The sequence below is a fragment of the Barbus barbus genome, assembly GCF_936440315.1.
Source record: "Barbus barbus genome assembly, chromosome: 4".
Classification (NCBI taxonomy): Eukaryota; Metazoa; Chordata; class Actinopteri; order Cypriniformes; family Cyprinidae; genus Barbus; species Barbus barbus.
The window spans coordinates 21,773,744-21,800,251 of record NC_136732.1 but is presented as its reverse complement, the minus strand read 5'-3'; positions in this window follow the sequence as shown (position 1 = coordinate 21,800,251).

Here is a 26,508-nt window from a genome sequence, read left to right as displayed (position 1 = left end):
AATAGGGGCGAGACCCTTTTGGGGCGTGTTTGTTTTGGTGATTTCAAATATCAACATTGCCTTCCAGAAATTGCTTACCCTGCCTTTAAGTGATTAACAGTGTGCATCAGTTGCTTTTATTATGGTCCCTTGTCAAAAAATCCTATAGGATTCCAACAGGAAAATTGTATAGGATTCTAATTGGAATTTCTATCGTATTTTGGAACCATTCCTATAGGATTCCGATAGGAATAGTACTATAGGACAAGACATAAATATCCTGTAGGAACCGTTCCTATAGGATTCCGATAGGAATAGACTTATAGGACAAGATATAAATATCCTGTAGGATCAATCCTATTGGATTTGAATGGGATCCAATTGGGTGCCTGTTTATGTCTATATGGGAATTTATTATTATTATTATTATTATTATTATTATTATTACTAATAAATAGTACTTCCAGTTCGCTTAAACTCACCTTGATGTAGAAATTGTTCATTGTATGTTGTGCAACCTGCAGTAACATTTTATAATGCATAATACAACATGGGAGGGGATTTGTGCAGCACACAGCATTAGTGCAAAAAATTTCTAAGGCACTGAAAATGGATTGATTAAATAAAAGACAAATCCATAGTGTTCTGTTGTTTTATTTTTGTTTGTATTTTTTATTTATTTCTACCTTCATAACTTGAATTACTTTATTATTGATATTTCAATATTAGTTTATTTTTATTTATTTTCACTTAATATTCAGTATTATATTTATTACAGGATTTAACAAAAAGACAAAACAATAATATACATAGATATATATGTACTCCACAGCCAACAGAGCAATTTTGTTTTTATTGTTCCAATACTTATGGAGGGCACTGTATATATATATATATATATATATATATATATATACAGTGCCCTCCATATATATATATATATATATATATATATATATATATACAGTGCCCTCCATAAGTATTGGCACAATAAAGACAAAATTGCTCTGCTGGCTGTGGAGTCAAGACATTTGCAAATATGATTAAAAGATGAATATGAGACAACACTACAGAATGTCATATTTTATTATTAGCCGTTTCAACACATACATGTTTTACCAAATAAAAAGAACAGCCCTTTTAGAGTTCATCCCACTCATTGATGTGAGCATAAGTATTTGGACAGTTGAACATAAGGCAGATATAAAAGTTTAAAAGCTATTATTTAGTTGCAGATCCCTTGCGCACAATCACAGCAGTGAGTCTGTGACCCATAGACATCACCAGACTCCTGGTCTCGTTCTTTGAAATGCTTTTCCCAGCCTTTAATGCAGCCAATTCCAATTGTTGCTTGTTTAGGGGAGTTTCTGCCTTTACTCTCCTCTTCAGCTGGTGAAATTCATGTTCATTTGGATTTAAATCTGGAGATTGACTTGGGCAATCTAAGACTTTCCATTTTTTTGCCCTTATAAATTCCTAGACTGAACTGGCAGGGTGTTTTGGGTCATTGTCCTGATGCAATATGAAGCACTTCCCAATGAATCTGGTGGCATTTTCTTGACCATTGGTTTTGTACCCTTCCAAATTCATTCTGCTACTGTCATCATACATTAAGTCATCAGTAAAGTTGATAGGGCCTGTTCCAGAGGCAGCCATGCATGCCTATGCCATGACACCACCTCCACCATGCTTTACAGATGAGGCTGTATGCTTGGGATCATTTGCAGTTCCCTTTTTTCTCCACATTTTTGCTTTCCCATCACTTAGATAAAGGTTCACCTTTGTTTCATCGGTCCATAAACACAGTTCCAAAACTCTTCTGGCTCACATTTGTGCTTTTTTGCAAACTCTAATCTTGCCTTTCTATTTTTGGTGCTGGTCAGAGGTTTTCATCTTGCTGTGTAGCATCTGTAATTCTGTGTCAAAGTCTCCTGAGGACAGTAGATTGTCAGAGCATCACCCCAGCTTTCTGGAAGTTGTTGGTGATTTTACTTTTAGGGTTCATTTTCACAGCTTTAATGATTTGTCTGTCATCAACTACTGTTGTTTTCTCAGCCGATCAGGTAGTTGTTGGTTGCTGGTGTCGCTGGTGGTTTCCAAACTCTTGATTTCTCCATGCTCTTTGTTTTTGCTAGAGCTCTAACTGACTTCCTCTTTTCTTTTAGCATCCAAATTGCTTGCTTTTCTCTCAAAGTCAACTCCCTCGTCTTCATCCTGGTTTGTGTGTGTCATCATCGAATGCAAGATTCAGAATACAGAAGTAATGGATATAACTGATACAACATATTCCCTGCTTTTAATATCTGAAGAATTAATGCAACAGGACACAGCTGATCACTTAGAAAGACCTGTGAGGCAACTTTTCCAAAACATCTATGTGTTGAATCACCCAATAATAAAATGTGACATTCTGTAGTTTTGTCTCATATTCATCTTTTAATCATATTTGTAAATGTCTTGACTCCACAGCCAACAGAGCAATTTTGTCTTTACTGTTCCAATACTTTTGGAGGGCACTATATATATATATATATATATATATATATATATATATATATATTAGTGCTGTCCAACGATTAATCGTTCGTACATGAAAAACCTGAAAAAGCCATGAAATTTTGAAACAGCAATTTCCAGGCCTGGGGGAAAAACATAAAAAACACAAAAAATAATAGAATTTTATTTCACAAATCTCTGTAATATAGAGTTATAATTAATCCTGTCCAGAATTATGTGGGAGATTGTGTGTATATCACATAGTTTTACTCATCCCCACAGCTTTCAAGTTTATAATGAGGGAAATTCCTGCAAACATTCATTCAATATAGCAAGTAGGTTATATGAGTAAAAAAATCCACACAAACTAGAATATTAAATCAGTCATTTGAAAACAGCGTGAGTGATTCAGCGTGAGTGATTCACAGTCTCATCCAAAGCCGCCTAGCGAGTATCACATTGAGTTATTTTTCGTAGTTTGTTGTTGAGCTTAAGTGGCCAAATACACACAAAATTAAGCAAAAATGGCCGTCCTGGCGAGTATACAGGTTTTTTCTTAAGTAAATGTGAACAATTGAGAAAGAAAACGCATGTGTAAAGCCTGTAGGCTTTTGGATCCTTGCATTATGTCTTGTGAGAGCAGAGCAGTCAAATGTTGCGTCTTTTGCGTGCTCAGTTTCTTTATTTAAAATGTAGATTTGCCGGTCATTATAGAGGATTTTTCATATATGCACACTATAGGTCAGCACAAACGTCTTTCATTGGCGCTTGAGAAGGGGGATCCGAAAAAATGAGGTGCCGGATTGGATTTCGGCTTGTTCCGGCACAAATTAAGCCCTGAAGTAGGGTATGTGTCCTCTTTCTTTTGTGAAATAATGTTTCATACCGCTTTATTTTTGTGTGACAAATTTTCAATCCCTATAAATTAATTCATTATGATCAATGTATCGCTTATTATTGTAAAACATCGATGCTTTTGGATTGAAATCTTTAACAAAACATGCAAACAAATGGCCGCTTTTATCGTTCGCGTTTTGTGATCACGCTAGTTCTAGTGACTTATTTCTTATTAGTTTTCTGATAACTTCTCTTTGGTGAAATGATAGGGTTGCATGACGTTGTTCCTGAGAGGCGTGTAAAGGGAGAGGGTTAGTGAAGCGCTGCGGAGCTTCTGGCCCGACTGTGGAAACGCATCGTGATTATGCGCTCGGTGCTACAGGTCCGAGGCTATTAGCCCCGCCCGGCCTGTTTAAAGCACTGGCTCGCACTGGCCCGACAGTGGAAAAGCGGCTACTGAGTCATTCAGGAAACAAAACAGTGATTGTCTTTATGAGTGAGGTTAGTCAATTTCTGTGTATGAACATTACGCCAAATAGAAACAGAAAATCGTGCTATAGCCTACGCACTTTCATGTGATCGTGTTAGACATCAATTAGCTATATTACAAATGGGAATAGGCTACAATGAATTCATAACAATGTTTTACATTCAAGCTACATTCAAGCTTAAAAACTCTTAAAATGTATAGTGAAAAGTTTTTTACAAGCATCTGGAATGCAATAAAGTAATTTTAAAGCTGTTTTTAAAGCATTTGCTGCATGGATTAAAAAGATAGGCCAATAAATAATTCACATAGGCCTATCAGTCAGACAAAATTGCGTTGCAGCAAATCTTTTAAATTTCAAGGACAAATATTACATACTTTTTTTTATTATTATTGAATACAATTATAAAATAAAACGCAAATTATAATCGGGCCTGTTTTAGGCTTTCCCTTATTATTATATTTTAGTCAGTGACGGGGAAAAAATTACTCTCCATCTCTACGCCATGCGCAGAGAGAAATATATGCATCTTAACGGATTACATAGGCTAATGAAGAGTTTTGTTTTGCTTTTCATTATTTCCTTTTAAAGTAGTAATTTAAAGCCATCTATAGATATATCATATCTGTGAGCCAGTTTCGAGTTGCCGAGTTTCGGTTCATCATTGAAGCGCTCTTGTTCAAGACCGGCAGAAAGGGCATTCTCTGTTTTCCTATTTTATAAAAGCATAATGTTGATATTGTGAATGCACACAAATAAAAGTAGACACTTTTAGTCACCCTCAGGACCCCCTGTTCCCGCACCCCTGCGTATTTATGAGTGAGTCACTGAATCACTTACTCCACTGATTTGTTTAAATACTGATTCATTCAGGAATGTAACACTCTGAATGTTTTTTGTAGATGCACATCACTTCTGCTTTGACTTCATTTGGAACTATTTTCAATGCCAGTGCAAAATGTTAGACAAAACTGACAGCAAAACTGTTAGTAAAATATAAGTAACTCAATATTAACTTCTTCCTTGAGCTGTTGTATAAAAACAATATTACGCCCGCCATTGTTCTGTTGGCCTCAACATTCAAAACATTTGACATTGCCTATGTATTCGTTATTTGGCAAAAAGTAGCTGTAGTTAATTGTATGTTTCATTAGGATAAGCTGTCTCATGAAAGTGGCTTTTAAGGATATCGTCATAATCGTCATATCGTCAGTGTGTCATTATGTCAGGTCAAAGGGGGCATCTCACAATGGACTACCTAATAGGCACCTCTTACTAATGGTCATCTAAGCTGTTTTTCAGCTGTTGTCATGACAACCACTTTTCTCTGCTCCTGCATTCTGAGTGTGCCAAATAGTCATACAAAAGAAAAAAAGTGGCTCGTCAGCCCATCTGCAGACACCCCACATCCAATTCCTCTCATCGCAAGCAACTCCAATTTGGCAATTTTAAGGAAAAAGCATTAGAAAAACAAGAACAGCATGCAGCCCTTTTATTTGGAGGTCTAAGATTTGAATTTCAGTAGATTTTTGGGGTACATTGAAAGAGCAGCGGTGCTCTATACAGTCAACTATAATTGGTCAAATATTACATGTAAAATACAGAAAACATCTAAGTCTGACTTGAAACAACCACGAATTGATGGATAGCACCTACCTTTGACAAATACTGAGCCCAACACCAAGCAATAGCTTGAAGTATTGTAGCCTGCAACTACACCTATGACATTAACAAATAACAATCTGAGCCTTTGAAAACAATGTGAACATGATGTTGTTCTCAAAGAGTTTGGCACTCAGAATAACAAAAGCCTGTTTCAGAGGCTCTCCACTCATTTTGCCATGTGGGCTGAACACCCACTTCAGTCCAAAATGTGTCATGCGTGCTGAACTCGCATCCCTCACCAGCAAACACAACATACTGATAACAACCATAACAGAAGGTGAAATAGCAAGTGACAAGAAGATAATTGTCCCTAAAAAACTAAAATATAGAAGGAAAATCACAAAATGGTGACATATGATGCTTAAATAATACAGCAAATATGAATTTAACAACATGAAATGTAACATAAAACACCCGAATGCACATAACGTACAACAAAGATTATACACATCAGTATTTGCATAAAATATAATCACACGTCATAATTCTGGGAACATCCTTTTTTTGTTTTCACAGTAAATCATAACATGGCTTGCACTTTTTACATAGTACACTTAATGTACTTGGTTTTACTTGTCACAGTAATTTACAGAAAAAAACTGTATGCATTCTGTTACAGTGAAAAATGTATAATATTTAACAGAATACATGTATTTTTTGTATTGTAAAATTACAGTTAACCAACTACAGCATTTTTACACACACACACACACACACACGTTGGTTTTTGTATTTTATGGGGACTCTCCATAGGCGTAATGGTTTTTATACTGAACAAACTGTGTGTGCTATTTCCCTACACCAACCCTACACCTAAACTTAGCTCTCACAGGAGACTTTGTGCATTTTTAGATTAAAAAAAAAACACCATTTAGTATGTTTTTTAAGCCTTTTGAATTACGGGGACATAGGCAGTGTCCTCATAAACCACCTTCATATTGTAATACCTCTGTCATACCCATGTCATTATACAAATTTGTGTCCTCATAAACCACACACACACACACACACACACACACACACACACACACACACACACACACACACACACACACACACACACACGTGTTTGTTTCTGTGAATTGTGGGGACTTTCCATAGACTTCTATTACTTTTATACTGACCAAATTATATTTTCTATCCCCTAACCCTAAACCTACCCTTGTGAAAAAGAAGTGCACTTAAGTATACTTTTATAAAGTGTACTTATTGCAGAAATAATATACTTTAAAATAATACACATAAGTGCAAATTAAATATGTTATTTTCGACGCTTAAATACATTGTTATTGTAATTAACTTCAAATATATCACATTTTAAAGTGATATTAAATGCAATAAGTTGAACTTTTGAGTGATTTTTTAAAACCACTTAAGTGGTACTTTTTAGTACATCTTTATATGTACTTTCATAATTGTTACTAGTGTCTTTAAAATATGGTTAAAGTGTACTACTAATGTACTAACAAGCAATTAATGTTAACTAAAATATACTTTAATGTCAGTTAATAATACACTTAAGCATGAATTAAATGTAATATTTTCGACCACCTAAATGCATGTTATTTGTAATTGATTGCAAATATATTACAGTTTAAAATTACATTAAATGCAATTAGTTGAACTTTTGAGTGATATTTTTGAACCACTTAAGTGGGACTTTAGTATATTTTATACTTCTTAATAAGCAATTAATGTGAACTAAAATATACTTCAATGTCATTTCAGTGTACTTCAATGTTATATATCTCTGGCAATGAAGTTGAAATTTAGTATAGGCTATTTAAAATTTTAGTTAAAAAAAAAATCTATTAATTACCTAGTTACAATCAACACAAACACAAAATGAAAACCCACTACATTTATTGACAAAACAATCTCTAAAACAAATACACAAAAATGCTTTTTGCTTATGCAAAAGAAAAACCCAACACTATACACAGCTGTAACACTTTAACTCACTTATTAGAAAGAGTCTGGAGAACAATTAAACATCACTTACATACAAAAGTACCTAATCTCGCCATCATAGAAAACATCATTGTCCTAATTGAACTATGGCCTAATCTTGGCTTGGTCTAAACCATGTCTGTGAAACCAGGCCATAAATTCTCAAACCTTTACTAGCACTAACATTAAACAGGACCGAAATGTTTCTTCTAAAATCTTACTCCAGCATTAGTGAATGCAATTTTGACTAAATAAATAAAGTTCTAAATGAACTTGCTGGGAAGTGGTGTTTGTCAATGTCCCAGAAGCTCTTCATTGGCAGTAAACTTCAAATGTCATGAAGTTGCACACCATCTCTCCACAGTCTCTGTGAACGGAAATGTTCCAAAAGAGGAAGGAAAGTCAGAAAAAAATTCCTTGAGGAAAGAAACAAGAACAATTGCTATAAAACATATCCAGTCATTATAAATGATACAGATGAGTGAAAGCAATAGACACAGTTGCAGTCCAAAGTTTGTATACACCTTGCAGTATCTGCAAAATGTTAATTTAAGCAGTAAGAGGGTAGAGGGGTAGAATCATTAAAAAATTGCAATTTCTGCTCTGATGAAGCAGTTTAATCTGCAAGGTGTATGTAAACAGATCACATCTGCATCACCTAAGAGGTGAATTATCTCAATCATCAGGGAAACATCGCAGTAGAATGCTGGGAGATGTTCCTTCAGATTTCCGGACAACACCATCTTCACTGACACTGGGTTAAAAATAAATAACATTTTTACAAACATTTTTTATTCCTACTTAACAGGGAATAAAACATAACTTTATAATTTACCCAAATATAGAGAAATATCCCAAAATCTATGAAAATTAAGAAAGGTACCTTAATCCCCCCCCCCCCCCCCCCTCATTTTGCCTTGCAAGCTTCTATAGCACATATTCATGAAGAATATTCCTGTATTTACCACGACTGACACAGCAAAGATGCTGTCCTCTTCCTTTGGTTTGTTACCTGTGAAATATAAGATGATTAGAGGGGGATCTGTAAACGCACAGGTGGGAATATATTACTTGCAAATGGAATAGATTCAAAGCATTTAAAATAGGGATAGTGACTTAATATAACACTTTTAGCTTGTCATGCGTGATCAGGGTGAGCTGACTTACTTCTAACATCACGTGTTTTCACACTGTATCTCCAGTAACAAATCTGTACTGATCCTGCAAAATGAAGAACTCCAGATAAGTACAAAAAAGGGGAGCAATGCCAGCTCGACCAACAAGGAGAGCTCGTGAGGGAGCAGCATGCTCATAGGTGACCCTCTAAGTTGAGAGGAGCAATGCCAGCTCGACCAACAAGGAGAGCTCGGGAGGGAGCAGCATGCTCATAGGTGACCCTCTATAGTGAGGGGAGCAATGCTAGCTCAACCAAAAAACAGCCTACCAGGGAGGCAGAAGGTGGCCCAACAACATGGCATGACTGCTAACCGGAGCTCTAGAGAGCAGAGGCCTAACTCTCAAAATAGGAGAGGGACTCAGAGACTCAGTTTTGGGAGCGGCGTGCTCATAGGTTGGGACCTGAAGGCCAAAGAGGCTACCACAGAAGCCTAGCGACTTGGCTGCATGATCCAGCAAGCATGAGGCCGAAGATGTAGGCCATCATTCAGGCTGGATCTAGTACTGACAGGTGAGACCATACTACAGGATCGAGAGGGCTCCCAGAGTGCAGTATAATGTGGTTAGAACATGTTATAAATCATCTGTCCATACCCACATCATAATTCCTTACTGATAGGCAAATTACTGATAGGGAAGATTTCCCGTCAGGTCCTTTCCCTGTTCTGCCCATGAACCGCGAATCGCGGGCAATGGGCAGATAATTCTCACCGCACTTGCATCGCGCAGCATGTATTCAGCTCCCACGGGAGCTAAACATGCTCCATCCACGCTCTAGATTACCTATGAATCAAGCGAGAATGGAGCCGCCGCCGCGAATGCACCGCTATTCCAGCGAGAGGCGAATGCACTCATGCAGACACGGGTATTACAAATTGGATAAAAAGTGAAGCACTACCCTTCCCTTTTTCTCAGTAGTCCCGTGAAATGTCACGATGAGCACACGAGCACATTCAACTCCCTCGAGAGCTGAACGTGCTTGCTGTTCACCACACACACACACAGACACACACACCAGCGAGCCGAGTGAAACTGCGGGTATCAGAACAAAGCCTCCGTGCAAGAGAACATGCACTCCTAATCGTGCTTAGCTTCTGCTAACATAAACAAACGGTCAGTGAAGACGAAGAAGTTAATGACGTATTTTCCCGGCGCCCCTTTATACTGCGGGGCGCAGGAAGTAACATCGTAGGCTGTGTCCAAATTCAGGGTCTGCATCCTCCTTAGGATCCTTCCTACCCGGTTGAAGGAGGAGGGATCCTCCGACGTCCGCAAAACCCGGAAGTCGGTGTTTGTGAATTTGGACAGCCTACCCTTCTTTCAGTTCCCTCCCTTACCCGTTGCTCATATCCTGTCGCCTAGCAACCGTGACAGCGCCAAGCAAGAAGCGGGAAAATGGACAAACAAAGAGTTATTCTCCTCATTTTAATTCTTTTGGAAGAAATAAAGCAATTAAATAAATTAAATACTTTCTTTGCTCGTTGTCGGAGAGTTTTTTATATCAGACTACAAGACAGTCACATCCAGGTAAGCCATTATAGCCTATTTTTATTTGTTTTTAAGTATTCTACTAATTTCTCCTACAAATTCATTGAGCCGAAGCATAAACTTTAGCTTGTTTTGTCAGAGAAACTCCTCTCCCACTCCGCTACCGCTCGCTTCGTCCGCCATTACGCTCTGCCGAAAAGAATTATGGGATAGGTAGGACGGGAAAGGATCCACCACACCCATCCTTCCAATTCGGGGAAAAGGAGGACGTATTTGTGGGCCGCATTTGAAGGATCCTACGAATTTGGACAGCCTTCGTCGCGGCGCTGTGACGTAACATCCTTCAAATGAGTACTCCGAAGGATGCAGACCCTGAATTTGGACACAGCCATAGGCTCTCGCCGGCCAATGTTATTGTCGTGATTAGATATATCAAGACACCAGTCACGCCAAGGCGTTCCCCATAGCGAACCCCTAGAGGACTCAGTTCGAAGTTGCCTCGAAAGGGAACTCAGAGTAATTACAGATTGAACTATTTTGATTGAAAAGTTGAGACACAAAAATAATACAATTTTTTAAACAATTTTCAAAAAAAATTTGTGTTTATACAGTAGATTCTTGTTATTCCAGATTAGATACGAGTGAGGTGTAAAACTGTGTTTAAAAATGAGGGACCAAGCTAAGAACATTTGCCTATGAAAAAGCGATAATTTGACAGGGATTTTCATGATGTTATAGTTACAGATTAATAAGAAACTTAAACCACCTAGTTTGGAAAAAACAACATTAGGGATCAGATTCCATATAGATGAGGGCTTATTGATACAGTTTTTTATCCAATTTATTTTAAAGGTGTTGTTTAAAGTGGTGAAATCAAGAAAGTTTAAACCCCCTTTCTCAATGGTGTTCATAAGAACAGATTTTCTAATAAAATTAGTTTTATTCTTCCAAACAAAGTTGAGAAGCATTGTATCATTTTTTTAAGAATGGCAGTGTCAACATTCAAAGAGAGAGCAGCATATGTTAACTTTGACAAACCTTCAGCTTTGGCTAGTAAGATTCTTCCCTTCAATGAGAGATCACGTTGGAGGCACATATTCAGTTTTTTCTGAGTACTCTCAATTAATGGATTAAAATTTAAGGAGCATCTTTCTAATTCATTTTTTGTTATAATAACACCTAAATAAGATACTTGATCTTTGATTTGAATATTACAAATTTCTGACAAATTACATTCTTTGATGGACATCAGTTCACACTTTGAGAGGTTCAAGAACAGGCCTGATGCTTTGGAGAATTGCTGGATATACTTTAATGCTAAAGGACCTTGATTAGCATTTTGCAAAAAAAGACTGTTATCATCAGTCAGCTGACTGAGGAGTATCTGTTTGTCAGCAATAGAGATACCATGAAGACCACTATTAGAAATATAAGAAGCGAATATCTGGGAAACTAGTAAAAATAAATAAGGGGATAATGGACACCGTTGCCTAATACCACGTGGCAAGCAAAATCTAGGAGAGGCACCATATTTTAATTTAATTTCTACTACAGTTGTAATATAGAGTTCTTACTGCCTTACAAAAATATTCACCAAAACCAAATTTTCCCACTGATTTAAATATAAATTTATATTCAACTGAATCAAAAGCTTTATAAAATTCCAGGAAAAGAATAAAACTATTATGTTCCAGCAAATCACTATAATCCAATAAATCTAAAACTAATCTAATATTATTCATTATATGTCGGCCCCTCATAAATCCAGACTGAGTCTCATCTATAACAGTATCCAAACAATCTTTAAGTCTTTTAGCAAATATTATGGCGAAAATTTTATAGTCATTCAAGTCAAGTCAAGTCAAGTCTGCTTTATTGTCAATTCTTCCACATCTACAAAACTTTTTGAATTTGAAGATCAAGGTAAATTGTACTTCATTTGTCTTCCAGGAAACATGCAAGTATCTTCTGTCGCGTCAGAAGGGCAGTACTAAATGGAAAAATATGATATTTCATCTTCATCTTCATCCTGTTCAAAAGTTTTCACCCCCCGGCTCTTAATGCATCATGTTTCCTTCAGGAGCATCAGTGAATGTTTGAACCTTTTTTAATTGTTGTGTTTGAGTCCCTCAATCATCCTCAGTGTGAAAAGGTGGATCTCAAAATCATACAGTTACTGCTGGAAAGGGTTAAAATATGCAAAAGATGCTGGAAAACTGAAGATTCTGCAGGACCTGGAGGATTTTTCTGAACAGTGCTCAGTTTAACTGTTCAGAACAAATAAGGGACTCATGAACAACCATCACAAAACAAAAAAACCGTCGTAGATCATCCAGGTAACCACACACAGTATTAAGAACCAAGGGTTCCCAAACTTTTGAATGTGGTTATTTTAATAATTTCAGCTATCTTTTTATCTTGTGGACTATATGTAAACATCTTTTATGGAAAATATCTTACTCAGGACAGTACTAAATAAAAAATAAGATGCATTTTGTATGATCTGTCTCATTTTGGTAAAATTATCCACATTTTCACAGATTCTGCAAGGGGTTCCCAAACTTTCGCATGCCACTGTACATACAACTATACAGATATACAATGAGGACATTGTAGAAAAATAAAAAGAGATAGATAAAGTGGCATAAGGCACATGGCAGATAGAGTGCAAACCAGTTAAATAAAACAAAACTGTGCAGATATATGTGTATATGTATAGAGTGTACATATAAATATATATTGCGAAAGAGGAGCTTATCAGTCTGAGGACATTGTAGAAAAATAAAAAGTGTGATGGGTCGCCAGTTGTCTAAATTGGAAAGATCTTTCTAAGGTTTAGGAATTAAAGTTATGATACCTTGCATAAATGTAGGAGGTAAATCCTCTTTTTCAATACTTTCTCTAAAAACCTGAGTTAAAAAGGGAGTAAGTTCATCAGCAAATAATTTGTACAGCTCAGCTGTAAGTCCATCACACCCTGGAGACTTATTATTTTTCAAACTCTTAATTGCTCTTTGTACTTCCTCAGGAGTAACAATGATATTATCACAGAAAAATCTATCACTTTCAGATATAACCTTAACATAATTAACCGAGTCTAGAAATTAGGACGTTGTCTGCTCTCAATACCTTTAACTATAAAGATTCTTATAAAAATTGGCACTGTAGTTTGCTATTTCCTTTGAATCTGTATCAATTTTGCCATCAACACAAAGTTGTTCAATTGTTGAGAGGGTAAAATGATGCTTGTCTAGCTTAAATTTTTTTTGCATTTTTCAAACTCTGCTGAAGTAGCGTGCCATCATAACGTAGTATTTTTGGTGCATGCGCATAAAACAAAAGAGATACTTTGTGCGTGATTACATGTTATTTCAGGCTTTTCATTTCTGTTCAAGCTTGCAATTAATGCAATTAAATGTGTGTTTAAGTGAGAACAACATAATGATATTTAAAGTATTCTGTACACAGATGTAAAGCACAGTACTATTAGCCTACATACAAATACAGTACTCTCATGAATGACACTGTATCAAATGTTATGTCGAAAATTAAACTTCATAGAGTTAATAGCGCAAGAGCTGGTGATGAAAATCTCAACACTACATTTTATTGGAGTATACTGTATAAGAAAGTGTATTTAAGTTTAGAAGAAAAATTAATTTCAAGTGCATTAATGCACATAGTATGTAGACTAAATACATTTAAAATACATAAACAAATGTAATTTTGAAGAACACACTAAAGTTTAAATTTAAATAAATTATTTTACATGTGCTTTAATATATTGATAAATATATCAAAATAAGTGTACATATTTAAAACACAATAAAATCATAATTATTTAAAATGCGTGTTTAAGTAATACTTAATTAGACATTATTATAAAGTGCATTTTTAAAAAGTGCACTTAAGACCTATTGCCATTACAGTGTACTCTCTTTAAGTACACTTAAGTGGCCTTTAATTTAAATTATATTATATTATCTGCAAGTGCACTTTATAAAAAGTATACTTTGAATAATTGAAGTACACACTAAGTACATTTTTAAGCACACTTCTTTTTCACAAGCGTACCCCTTACACAAAACCTGTTTTCACTGTTACACTTTCAGATAAACAAAATTTACAATTTTTTATGATTTATTTTTTTCCCCTCATGGGGACCGCAGGCCAGTCTCCACAATGTCAAACATTTCATTAAAAATAAACTTTTCATTAAAACATAAAAAAAAAAAAAAGTGTCACTATTTGGCTGCCAAGACCATAAACAAAAAGTACTTAAAAAATAATAATAAAAATAATACATTTTTGCAGTTTATTGCTCTATTAACCCATTTCAGTAATTTATTTTAAGTACATTTCTGTGTACCTGTGTACGATAAAAGATTCTGGTGGTCTTTTGGGTTCCCACTTGATATCCAGTATTCAGAGTCCTGAAGCAAAGTCATATGGTCTAGGCAGAAGATAAATTTCACATTCTGTGACGAGGGGGAATTTCTTAGAACCCGAGGATAAAAAAAAGACTTTAATTAATTGAAAGGGCAGCAGTCCAGGCTTTTATATTAAGACAGTGGCACATCTAACAAAGCTTTAACAGCTGGCATTATGAGAGAGATGCTGAAGGGTGCTTTAAAATGTGTGCGTGTTAGGAGAACAATGGAGACTTGATACCCTCGATCAAACAAAGGCTCTAGAAAGGTTGAATTAGCATGAAATCTAAAGGAATGCTAGAAATTCATCCCCCCAGTGCATTAACAGATCTTATATGATCTTAATATGGAGGAAGTTGCTCCATAATGCTGTGCATTCACATATGACTCACCGAGCTATAGAATAAACCAATGAAATTAAAGTGCAACTCATATTCTATATATTTCACAGTGGGTGCACTAGGCTCAGAGAACGGCGTACATGGAAGTGGTTTTAAAAACCTGTTAATTTGCTATGCATTCCAGATTGCCTCATTGCTTAATAGACTGTAATTACAGGGCCATTGCAGAACTTAGATATACTCCCGCACATCAATCTAGTTGACTCTGTTTCTACACAAGAAAGGAAATATAAGGTAAAATTCCACATTTTCCTCAACCAGAATAATTTTAGAGTGCTAAAGTGTGTCGGGAAGAGCTGTGCCAATCTGTAATGCAGTACAGTAACATATGACCATGTTGCGTTATTAATGCTAATGATGTAATGTAAATGACACATAATCAGGCTATCACTGTCACAGATGCTGGAACTATGTCAAGCCGTATCACTGATCTGAACGTGCCGCTCCAAATAACCAGTCAAATATTCTTTTGATATTCTTTCTGTATAATTATCATTAGGTTCTGAACTAATTGGTTTTGCTTGTTATGGTTTAGTCTATTTCTAGCTGGGGTTTTAAAAATTTTTTTTTTTGTGATTTTAAATATTATTTTGAGCTCAAAATAACCACTCGGTCTGCATGAATGTCATTGGCTGTCATTTTTGTCAAGAGCCCTTTGGCTATCAATCTAACCACTACCAGGTCTCTGAGAACAAAAACGTTTCTGCCCACTAACCTTGAAATTCTAAAAAGTGCTTCTAAATAAATCTCTAGAAAGAATAAAGAGAAAAAATATTTTAGGTCCTCAGGCATAATGTCTGGAAATACTCTGTCACACAAATGTCCTTTTGTTTCCCACAGGAAAGTATGATGAAGAAATGCATACAGTAAATGCTGACAGAATAGCAGAACAGCAGTATAACCGACTATTTACAAAAATTGATTACAAATATATCAGAAGTCACTCTATATATGCCAATAATATATCTTAGTAACATTATACTTAAAGGCTTAGTTTTATGATCAAAGCTCTAGTTTTTATTGTGGGGGCAAAACATGTAATGAATTACAATGCAATGATATATCATACTGATTACTTTTGATGCCCTGAATGGTTTAGCTCAACAGTAATTGAGTAAGAATTATAGTCCTTCACATCCACTGCGATCTCAAAACTCTGGCCATTTAACTATTTCAAAATTGACTGCAGGTGGCAGATCCTTTTCCTATAGCGCCCAAACTCTGGAACAATCTTCATATCATTGTTTGGGAGGCAGACACACTCTGCTAGTTTAAATCTAGATTAAAAACCCATCTCTTTTACCTGGTTTACACATAACACTCTAAAACATTTATATTATTCAAATTCATTAAAGGATTATTAGGCTACGTTAATTAGGTCAACTGGAACCAGGAACACTTCACATAACATACAATGTACTTGTTACATCTTGAGAGGAATGGCATCTATGCTAATATTAGTCTGTTTTACAAACCCGATTTCAAAAAAGTTGGGACACTGTACAAATTGTGAATAAAAACAGAATGCAATGTGGAATTTTCAAATTTCAATATTTTATTCAAAATACAACATAGATGACATATCAAATGTTTAAACTGAGAAAATGTATCATTTTAAGGGAAAAATAAGTTTTTAAAATTTCATGGCATCAACACATCTCAAAAAAGTTGGGACAAGGCCATGTTTACCACTGTGTGGCATCCACTCTTCTTTTTATAACAGTCTGCAAACGTCTGGGGACTGAGGAGACAAGTTGCTCAAGTTTAGGAATAGGAATGTTGTCCCATTCTTGTCTAATACAGGCTTCTAGTTGCTCAACTGTCTTAGGTCTTCTTTGTCGCATCTTCCTCTTTATGATGCACCAAATGTTTTCTATGGGTGAAAGATCTGGACTGCAGGCTGGCCATTTGAGTACCCGGATCCTCCTTCTACGCAGCCATGATGTTGTAATTGATACAGTATGTGGTCTGGCATTGTCATGTTGGAAAATGCAAGGTCTTCCCTGAAAGAGACAACGTCTGGATGGGAGCATATGTTGTTCTAGAACTTGGATATACCTTTCAGCATTGATGGTGCCTTTCCAGATGTGTAAGCTGGCCATGCCACACGCACTCATGCAACCCCATACCATCAGAGATGCAGGCTTCTGAACTGAGCGCTGATAACAACTTAGGTTGTCCTTGTCCTCTTTAGTCCGGATGACATGGCGTCCCAATTTTCCAAAAAGAACTTCAAATTTTGATTCGTCTGACCACAGAACAGTTTTCCACTTTGCCACAGTCCATTTCCATCCAGTATGGTTTTCCGGCCGTGACCCTTACGCACAGAGATTGTTCCAGATTCTCTGAATCTTTGGATGATATTATGCACTGTAGATGATGATAACGTCAAACTCTTTGCAATTTTTCTCTGAGAAACTCCTTTCTGATATTGCGCCACTATTTTTCGCCGCAGCATTGGGGGAATTGGTGATCCTCTTGCCATCTTGACTTCTGAGAGACACTGCCACTCTGAGAGGCTCTTTTTATACCCAATCATGTTGCCAATTGACCTAATAAGTTGCAAATTGGTCCTCCAGCTGTTCCTTATATGTACATTTAACTTTTCCGGCCTCTTATGGCTACCTGTCCCAACTTTTTTGGAATGTGTAGCTCTCATGAAATCCAAAATGAGCCAATATTTGGCATGACATTTCAAAATGTCTCGCTTTCAACATTTTTATATGTTATCTATATTCTATTGTGAATCAAATATAAGTTTATGAGGTTTGTAAATTATTGCATTCCTTTTTTATTCGTAATTTGTACAGTGTCCCAACTTTTTTGGAATCTGGTTTGTATTCTTATTTCAAGGTCACTGCAGTCACCCAGATCCAGTCCAGTCCAGATGGTGGATCAGCACCAAGAGATGACCAAAACAGCCCTAAATGCACAGCAGAGAGCATGACAAGCACCACGTAGTTCTAGGAACTAGCCAGCAGGTTTCGTTCCTGGAGAACCAATTTCTCCATCTGGCCGTTTTCCTGGTTACATTCGCACCGGGAGCAAGGAATATGATGCGGCCAACAGCGACGTCTTTATTCACAACATGTACAAACATAAACAACTGGTGAATGGAGGATGCCATGATCAGAGCTGTTTTTATTGTGTGTTGTGGGTTTTGTGATGACGGCGATGGAATGTAAAATGCACAATTTACACGAGTGAAAGAGCGAGAAAATCTGACAAAATCTCCAATGACAACTTGCATTGTTACATATCATCGAGGCTAAGAAAAGAACATAACGCTGCAGACAACAGGTAAATGCCTTTATTGACGTTTTTCATGTTCATAGAGTAAATATTTTTACATGGCTTTTTAAAAATGCTGGGTAGCCGGTGTTTGGCTAATCAGCGTAAACTTACATCACTGACAGTTCCTATAGAACTGTTTTAGAACTGTTTTCTACTCTGAAGTAGGAGCTAATTTAGTTCCCCCAAACAGAGTTCCTAGAACTAAATAGGTTCCTAGTTCCTGCGGAGTGAACACACAAAAAAGACTTCTGCCAATAGAAACTATGAAAATGTTCCTCTGGTGTGAAAGCTCCTATAGAGACAGATCCGCTGAGAAGACCTCATCACCTAGATGGCCATCGGCAAGGATCCTCTGCAAAGGCCAAGAGAACCAGACGAATACTTTGCACAGACCCGTTGGCCAGCTTCGACTCCTTCACCATGTGATGTATTCAATCTTCAAGTGGAAGGAACTGGATGTTCTGAGTGACACCAGTCCACCGTCTGACTTGTGTTGCAGCCTGGAATTAAACCACAACATGTTGATTTGTCTGGCCAGAGGAAAACTGACTGAGCCTGGTTTCTTCCAAGTTTTTTTCTGGCAATATTGTGGACTTGATTGCACAGACACTATTGGATGAGAACTGAACTGAGCTGTATGACGACATCACTGAATCAAAAATGAACTGACTAAGTTTAACTGAACTGAGTGTTTACTATTGTCCTCTTTTTAGAGCTGCTTTACTGCAGAATTGAATTTTGTTTGCATTATTGTATTATTACTTGCATTTCCTGTTTAACACTGAAAATCTGCTTTGATACAATCTGTATTGTTTAAAGCACTATATAAGTACATTTACATTTAGTCATTTAGCAGACACTTTTATCCAAATTGACTTACAAATGAGAACATTAGAAGCAATAAAAACAAACAAAAGAGCAACAACGTGCCAGTGTTAATTTTGGCAGGCATTTTTGATTTAGTCTTAGTCTTTATCTTGAGACGAAAATGCTTAATAGTCTTTTGAGTCTATCATAGTTTTAGTCTAGTTTTAGTCAACGAAAAGTCATTGCATTTTTGTCAACTTTTAGTCATTACTTTTAGTCAAACTGCAGTTACCAACATTTATTTTGGTAGCTATTTTATATGTAGTATTCAAACAAAAACAGTCATCAATTCTTCTCTCTTTAGACCAAATCAATTAAGCTTAGTTATGAGAAATTTGAATCAAGGATTGAATTTGGAAAAACTGGAATAAATTTAAATTTTTTGGTAGAAATATAAATTAAACTAATTTTTCAGATACAGTAGGTTTACTTAAGTACACATTTATTTAACATCTTTTGTTGGTTAACATTTATGACAGATAATTAGGAATGCTGTCCATTTAAGACGGAAGGTATGTATGTAATAGCCTACTGACATACATTCAGTTTTCACCCACCTGTTTAAGCTCACTTAAACCATAACGGACTGTATTTCCGTGAGATACTCTACATGAGAGACATTTGGACTGCTGTGTGTGTATTTGAGCACTGAGAACTGATCGCGCACTGTATGAGACCTGAAGAAGTGGAGCGTGCGCAAGAGAGAGCACTTCTATCAGCGCGTTTCTGCCTATCGCACCTTCACTGACTTTAAGTTAATCGACAATGAATTGTGACTCCTGGGAAAAACGGGACGTCTGGTCACCCACTCCCTAACCCTTCGGGTGCTGAGGCCATTGTTTCAGATCGCTAGTTCGCATTTTGGTAGGCTATCCGTCCACTGCGGCTGCCATACTGAGACTAGATATGCAAACGCCCCTTTTCCAATGACAGTAGAGTTGCGACGTTCGCGAACGAACCGATTCTTTTGAACGGCTCATAAACATGAACGATGGTGAGCCGAGTCGCGGCTGGGGGGGAGCCGTTCTTTCTGTCGTTCTTTTTTTCCTATGCGTGTTTCACACAGATGCACACAAATTAGCTCCTCCGCGAGACAGAACAGTTATAGGGGGAGGGGCGCACCCAGCGCAGGGGTGCTACTGCCTAACAGCATGATGATAATTGTGCACGCATCCTTCACATGAGTACTCCAGTGGAAAAAAACCCTGCGTGCCTCTGTCATTGGGTAGGAGCGGAGACATAACTTGTGCACGCTGCCGTCACATGAGGTAATAATCAATATTTCAGAATAATTCAAACTCAGATATTGGTGTGTGATATCTGAGTTTTAATTATTTGACTACAAATCTCACCTCATCATTCCTCCCAGTGATTATTTCCAGGATAAACTGAGATGCCCCCAAGCTGGCTTCTTAAAACTGACTAAATATTTAAAAAGAGCCAAAAGAGCCGTTCTTTTGAACGCCTCTTTGAAAGGAACGGATCGCCAAGATCCAGATCCCCTCAAAGAGCCATAAATCCCATCGAAGCACATTTTGAAAGACAAGACAGTTAACTTAGCCTATAGGATGTATTTTGAATGTCCGGTAGTCCTCAAATAACATTTTAGTCCCGTCTCGTCTTGTTAACGCGCATAAATTTCATCATAGTTTTTATCATTAGATATTAGTTTTAGCTCGTCAACGTCTCGTCTTAGTCACAGAAAAAAGGTTAGTTGACAAATATTTTTCGTCGTCGTCTTCGTCAACGAAATTAACACTGCAACGTGCAAGTGCTATGCCAAGTCTTGGTTAGCTAACGCAGTACACATAGAAAGTTTTTTTTGTTTGTTTGTTTTTTAAAGAAAACGAGTAGATTGAATAGAAAAAAGAAAAGCTAGTGTTAATTTTACAAGAAAAGCTAGCAGTTAGAAAATAAATCAATTGATAGAGGGTCAAATGTGTGTGTGTGTTTTAAATAAAAAGAAGACAGATAGATAAAATAAAATTAGAATAGAGAGTGCTAGAGTTAGAGGGTCAAATAAAGATGGAAGAGATATGTTTTTAGTAGGGCCGGGACTTTAACGCGTTAATTTAGATTAATTAATTACACAAAAATAACGCGTTAATTTTTTTTAACGCATTTTAATCGCACTTATTTTTGCACCGCGGAACGTTTCTCACTGGATGAGTTTCGACGGACCGATTATACTGGAGCACCAACTAGCGTCAGAACGGACTTGCGTTCGTGGAGACCGGTCTTGGCTAGGGCTGGGTATCGAGTTCGATACTTTTTAGGCACCGACCGAATTGCCTCGATACCACCGAGTATCGAAAAACGTCTTGTCGTTCGGTACCAAATTTCGATACCTAAGGGGTTAATCTCATCACATCAGTGAGCCAATAATCCTGCAGCACTAGGTGTGTTTGACTAGAAACGGCGACGTGCAGATTGATCAGTGTTTGACCTCCGCGAGAGCGTTTCGAAAGCGCACGGAGCAGTCCGCTCTTTAAATCGCGCGGTTTGTTTATTATACGTCTGCCGCCTCTCTAAATGAGGACATGAACAACATCTCCAGACCTGCTCTGAAAGTCACTTCATGAGCATTTTACCGTTTGATTCGAGTAAAACTAACTCATCTCATATACACACAGAACTGTAAAGGTATTCCAGGCAACCCGTCAAAATAAAAGTTCGGTTTTAATATTAACGGTATTAATATTGTTCAGCAGACAGTACATACTGCTACTACTAGGCTACTATTAAAATTATTAAAACTTTTTTTTTTTTAGTAATGATCACACAACAGTTATTCCATGTTTTAATTTTAATAGTAACCTCCCTTTGTTTGCCAAAATAAATAAACTTTGATTTTCAATAATTTAAAGAGAAATTAAATTAATGTTTTATGTCTTCATTTGAAAACCAGATACAGAACACAGAATTTCTGAGGAAAAATAAAACATTTCATAAGGCTATTTTAAGAATAAATTTAAATAAACTAAGTTGTTTTTATGCATTCAAATAATTAGACATACTACACCAGAATTTAATAACAATAAAACATGTGGTGAAAGAAAATAAAACACCCACTTATGAAAGTGGATGAAGATTTTAAATTTCTTGAAGTCTTTAACAACCTAGAAATGATGATTCTGTCTGAGCTATGTGTTTTAAAATGAACATGCACTAATGTAAACGTAGCCTAACAGATGTGTAAACTGAAAACAATTTGAACTTTATTAAAATTATTTATTTATTTGTGTTGGATATATTTTGTTCCTTTGTGCAGTGGCTCAGGAGATGAGACTTTGAGTCTGTATAAATATCAACAAGCTAAAACAAAATATTTTTTTCAGATAATGTAATCTTATTAAAACTGATTTTATAAAATTGGTATCGAAAAAAGTACCGTTCAGGAACCGGTATCGAACTCAAGGTATCGGTATCGATATCGAAATTTTTTGAACGATACCCAGCCCTAGTCTTGGCAAGCTTCCTTGGAAGAACAAACTCGGAAGGACGCGAGAACACAGAACGCACACTTATGAGAACTGAGATGTAACTTACTGCATTCCTGCTTAACTGACCGCATAGTCTCAGCATAAGAAACGGCCAATGAACAATAAATATTACAAAATGTCATATCATAACTTATTAAAACATTTCATACTATTATAGATATTACTTTCATATAATTGTATTGTTTTATTTTACAGCATTATATGTTTTACTGTTAAGATTCATTTTAATATGCCAATAAAAATGCAGACTTTCTCCGGGTCTTATAACTTTATTAAAATTAACCAAAACAAAAGGATAAATGTTTACTTTCAACTTGAAGAGCCGTTAAGTATTTGTGAGAGCGACTTTAAAGCTTACAGGCTTCCGTACACCGGCCACCCACAGCGTTTTCTGGGATTTCTAACGGCTCGATTCTCTCAAGTCTGCACTCGATTCATCCTCATTTTCAAGAACATATCCGGGCACTTTCATGCATCCTCTGTACTTGCGTTCTTGAGAATTGGAACTGAACTTCGACGGTTAACGAGAACACAAGGACGCAAGATCGCTGAAGAACGCATATTGAGAAACAGCCAAAAACAAACCACAGTGAACATGGACAAAGAAGCTGATGAGACCGCTTTGGTTGGCCCTGTGGATGGGAAATTTAAAAATCCATATAAAAAAAACTTACTTCTCACTGTTCTCAGGTCAAATATTTATATGCGATTAAAATGCGATTAGTTTCAATTAATTAATTACAAAGCCTCTAATTAATTAGATTAATTTTTTTAATCGAGTCCCGGCCCTAGTTTTTAGCCATTTCTTGAAGATGGGTAAGGATTCAGCTGCTCGGATTGAGTTGGGCAGGTCATTCCACTAGATGGGAACAGTTAATGAAAAAGTCAGTGAAAGTGATTTTGTGCCTCTTTGGGATGGCACAATAATGCGTTGTTCATTTGCAGAACGCAAGCTTCTAGAGGGCACATAAGTCTGAAGTAATGAATTTAGGTAAAGGGGTGCAGAGCCAGTGGTGGTTCTGTAGGCAAACATTAATGCCTTGAATTTAATGCGAGCAGCTATTGGTATCCAGTGCAAATTAATGGACAGAGGTGTGACGCATGTTCTTTTCGGCTCATTAAAGATTAATCTTGCAGCGGCATTTTGGATTAATTGTAGAGGTTTGATGGAATTGGCTGGAAGACCTGCCAAGAGAGCATTGCAATAATCAAGTCTGGATAGAACAAGAGCCTGAACAAGGAGTTGTGTTGCATGTTCCGAGAGAAAGGGCCTGATCTTCTTAATATTGTAAAATGTAAATCTGCAGGACTGGACAGTTTTAGCAATGTGGTCTGAGAAATTCAGTTTATCATCAATCACAACTCCAAGGTTTCTGGCTGTTTTTGAAGGAGTTATGGTTGATGAGCCTAACTGGAAGGTGAAATTGTGATGAAGTGATGGGTCTGCTGAAACTACAAGCAGTTCTGTCTTAGCTAGGTTGAGTTGAAGGTGATGGTCCTTCATCCAGCAAGAAATGCCTGTTAGACATGCTGAGATGCGAGCAGCTATCGTCGGATCATCAGGATGGAATGAGAGGTAGAGTTGAGTGTCATCAGCATAGCAGTGATATGAAAAGCCATGTTTCTGAATGACAGAACCTAGTGATGCCATGTAGACAGAAAAGAGAAGTGGTCCAAGAACTGAGCCCTGAGGCACCCCAGTAGTTAGATGTTGCAACTTGGATACCTCACCTCTCCAAGATACCTTGAAGGACCTATCTGAGAGGTAAAACTCAAACCACTGGAGTGCGGTTCCTGAGATGCCCTTTCTCAATAGGGTTGACAGGAGGATCTGGTGGTTGACCGTATCAAAAGCAGAAGACAGATCCAGCAAGATATGTAATGAAGACTTGGAAGCCGCTCTTGCAAGTCTTAGGGCTTCAACAACTGAGAGAAAGGCAGTTGCTGTCGAATGTCCACTTCTGAAGCCAGATTGGTTACTGTCCAGGAGGTTGTTCTGTGTGAGAAAGGCAGAGACTTGGTTGAACAACTCGTTCAAGTTTTTTTGCAATGAAAGGTAGAAGGGAAACTGGTCTATAGTTCCCTAAAAGAGTTGGGTTAATTTGGGTAAAATTTTTTATTAAGTAAAAGTTTACTTTTTTTAAAGTAAAGATGACTTGACATTATTTATAGACAGACAAACGTTTGTCAAAAGCCTGATGTATCATATGTGCTCCTCATTTTAACATGGTTTTTCAAATAAACTGATGATAATTATGTCACGGTACAGAAACTCAAGATCCAATTACGAGTGAAAAGATAGTCTTTATTAGACAACTCCAAAACACAGCCACAGTGGAAGTGTAGAATAATCCGGCAGTGAAGAATCTCCAGCACAGGGAGAGAAAAACTCGAACCAGTTCTTACCCTCCAGGGAATCGAGAAACAGCAAACAGGCAAAACTAACTCGGGGGGGCTGGAAGATCAGACAGCGAGCACGACAGGACATGAACAACAACAATCCGACAACAAACACCCAGAACGCTAGCCAGATAAAGGCAGAGCAGACGAGCTACACCTGTGACCGCTCTGATTACCTCGTCAGGTGCGCAGTAATTAGACAACACTGACAAGCTAACGAGCGGACACAACAAACACACACACACACAGAAATGAGCACATGGATCCATGAACCGTGACAAATTAAGTATGGTTAAAAAGTAAAGTAACTTGAAATCTTGAAATGTTACAACAACTATATATAAAAGTTATTCTTTGTAAAAATTAGAAAAAAAGTTCACAGCAGAAAGATGTGTGAACCACAATCTGAAGGGGGACATTTTCACAATTAAAGATCTTTTGCTTGCTAAAAAAGTATAAACTATCAATCAGATGACACAATGCATGTAGAAGGTTGTGTACAGCACTTTGGTATTGTGGTTTTGAGGTAAAACAAACCATTAAGGTTGTAAATGGGATGAATAAGACAGCAGATAAATGTTTTTCATTTTGCTAGGAGTCTTCAAACTAGCTGTTTGTTATTACTCCTGTTTATCATTACTCCAACATCAGGATGGATATGAATGCATAAATTACTCTTGTGTGTTTCCCTGTTTAGCTTGAGACAATCTCATTTACAGCATCAGAATCCTCTACAGAAGCAATCCTTTAAAAGGCATCCTGAGTAAAATAAATGTCTGATATATTGTTTTGCAGGGTGGTTTCGGATTTAATGTTTTGTGTTTATTAAGTACACATGGGTACTGGGTGCAGAGAAACAGTTTTGGTCCAGTTTTGCTTGGAGTTAGCGATAAATACAAAATCCAGCAAGAAAATTTCAGGCAAAGTTTGGATAAAATGATAGGGTGAGGGAGACGGCTTTGAATGCTCTGTCGAAAATGGGCCATTAACGTTATGAAAAGGCAGAGTATCGCTCCAAAAACAATCACAAATGTAATAAAAAAACTTCTGAATGGTGAAATGAGAGCCAAATGTGCCTCATTTGAAACTAAGCCAGAGATAAGAGGATCCAATGAAGCCGATAAAAAAGCAAAAAAGGATTTTGTGAGAGAGAAATGGAAAGTGAATAGGTGACTATGGGTGAGAGCAATTCCAATACCCCATATGATAAGAGATTCCAGCAAATGACCGAAATGGCCGCCTTCAGGGCACAAAGCAGGCAGAGGATGCACCTCCTACATCAGGCTAATAAAAATATCGCTTCTGTCAGAGGATCGGCTCTCACGCTGCAAAATTAAATTGAGGCTTTCATTACAGTGAGAAAATTAGCTCAGTGGGGCTAATTTGAATTTCACATCCCAATATCCCCACTCGACATCAGCAATCTGGTATTGCTAGAGCAGCAATATCTTAAGAAATGTCCAAAAGGAACAGGTTTCTGATTGATGTGTGTGGTTTGGGTGTGAAAAGGCAGAAACTGTTCCTTGCCAGAAAG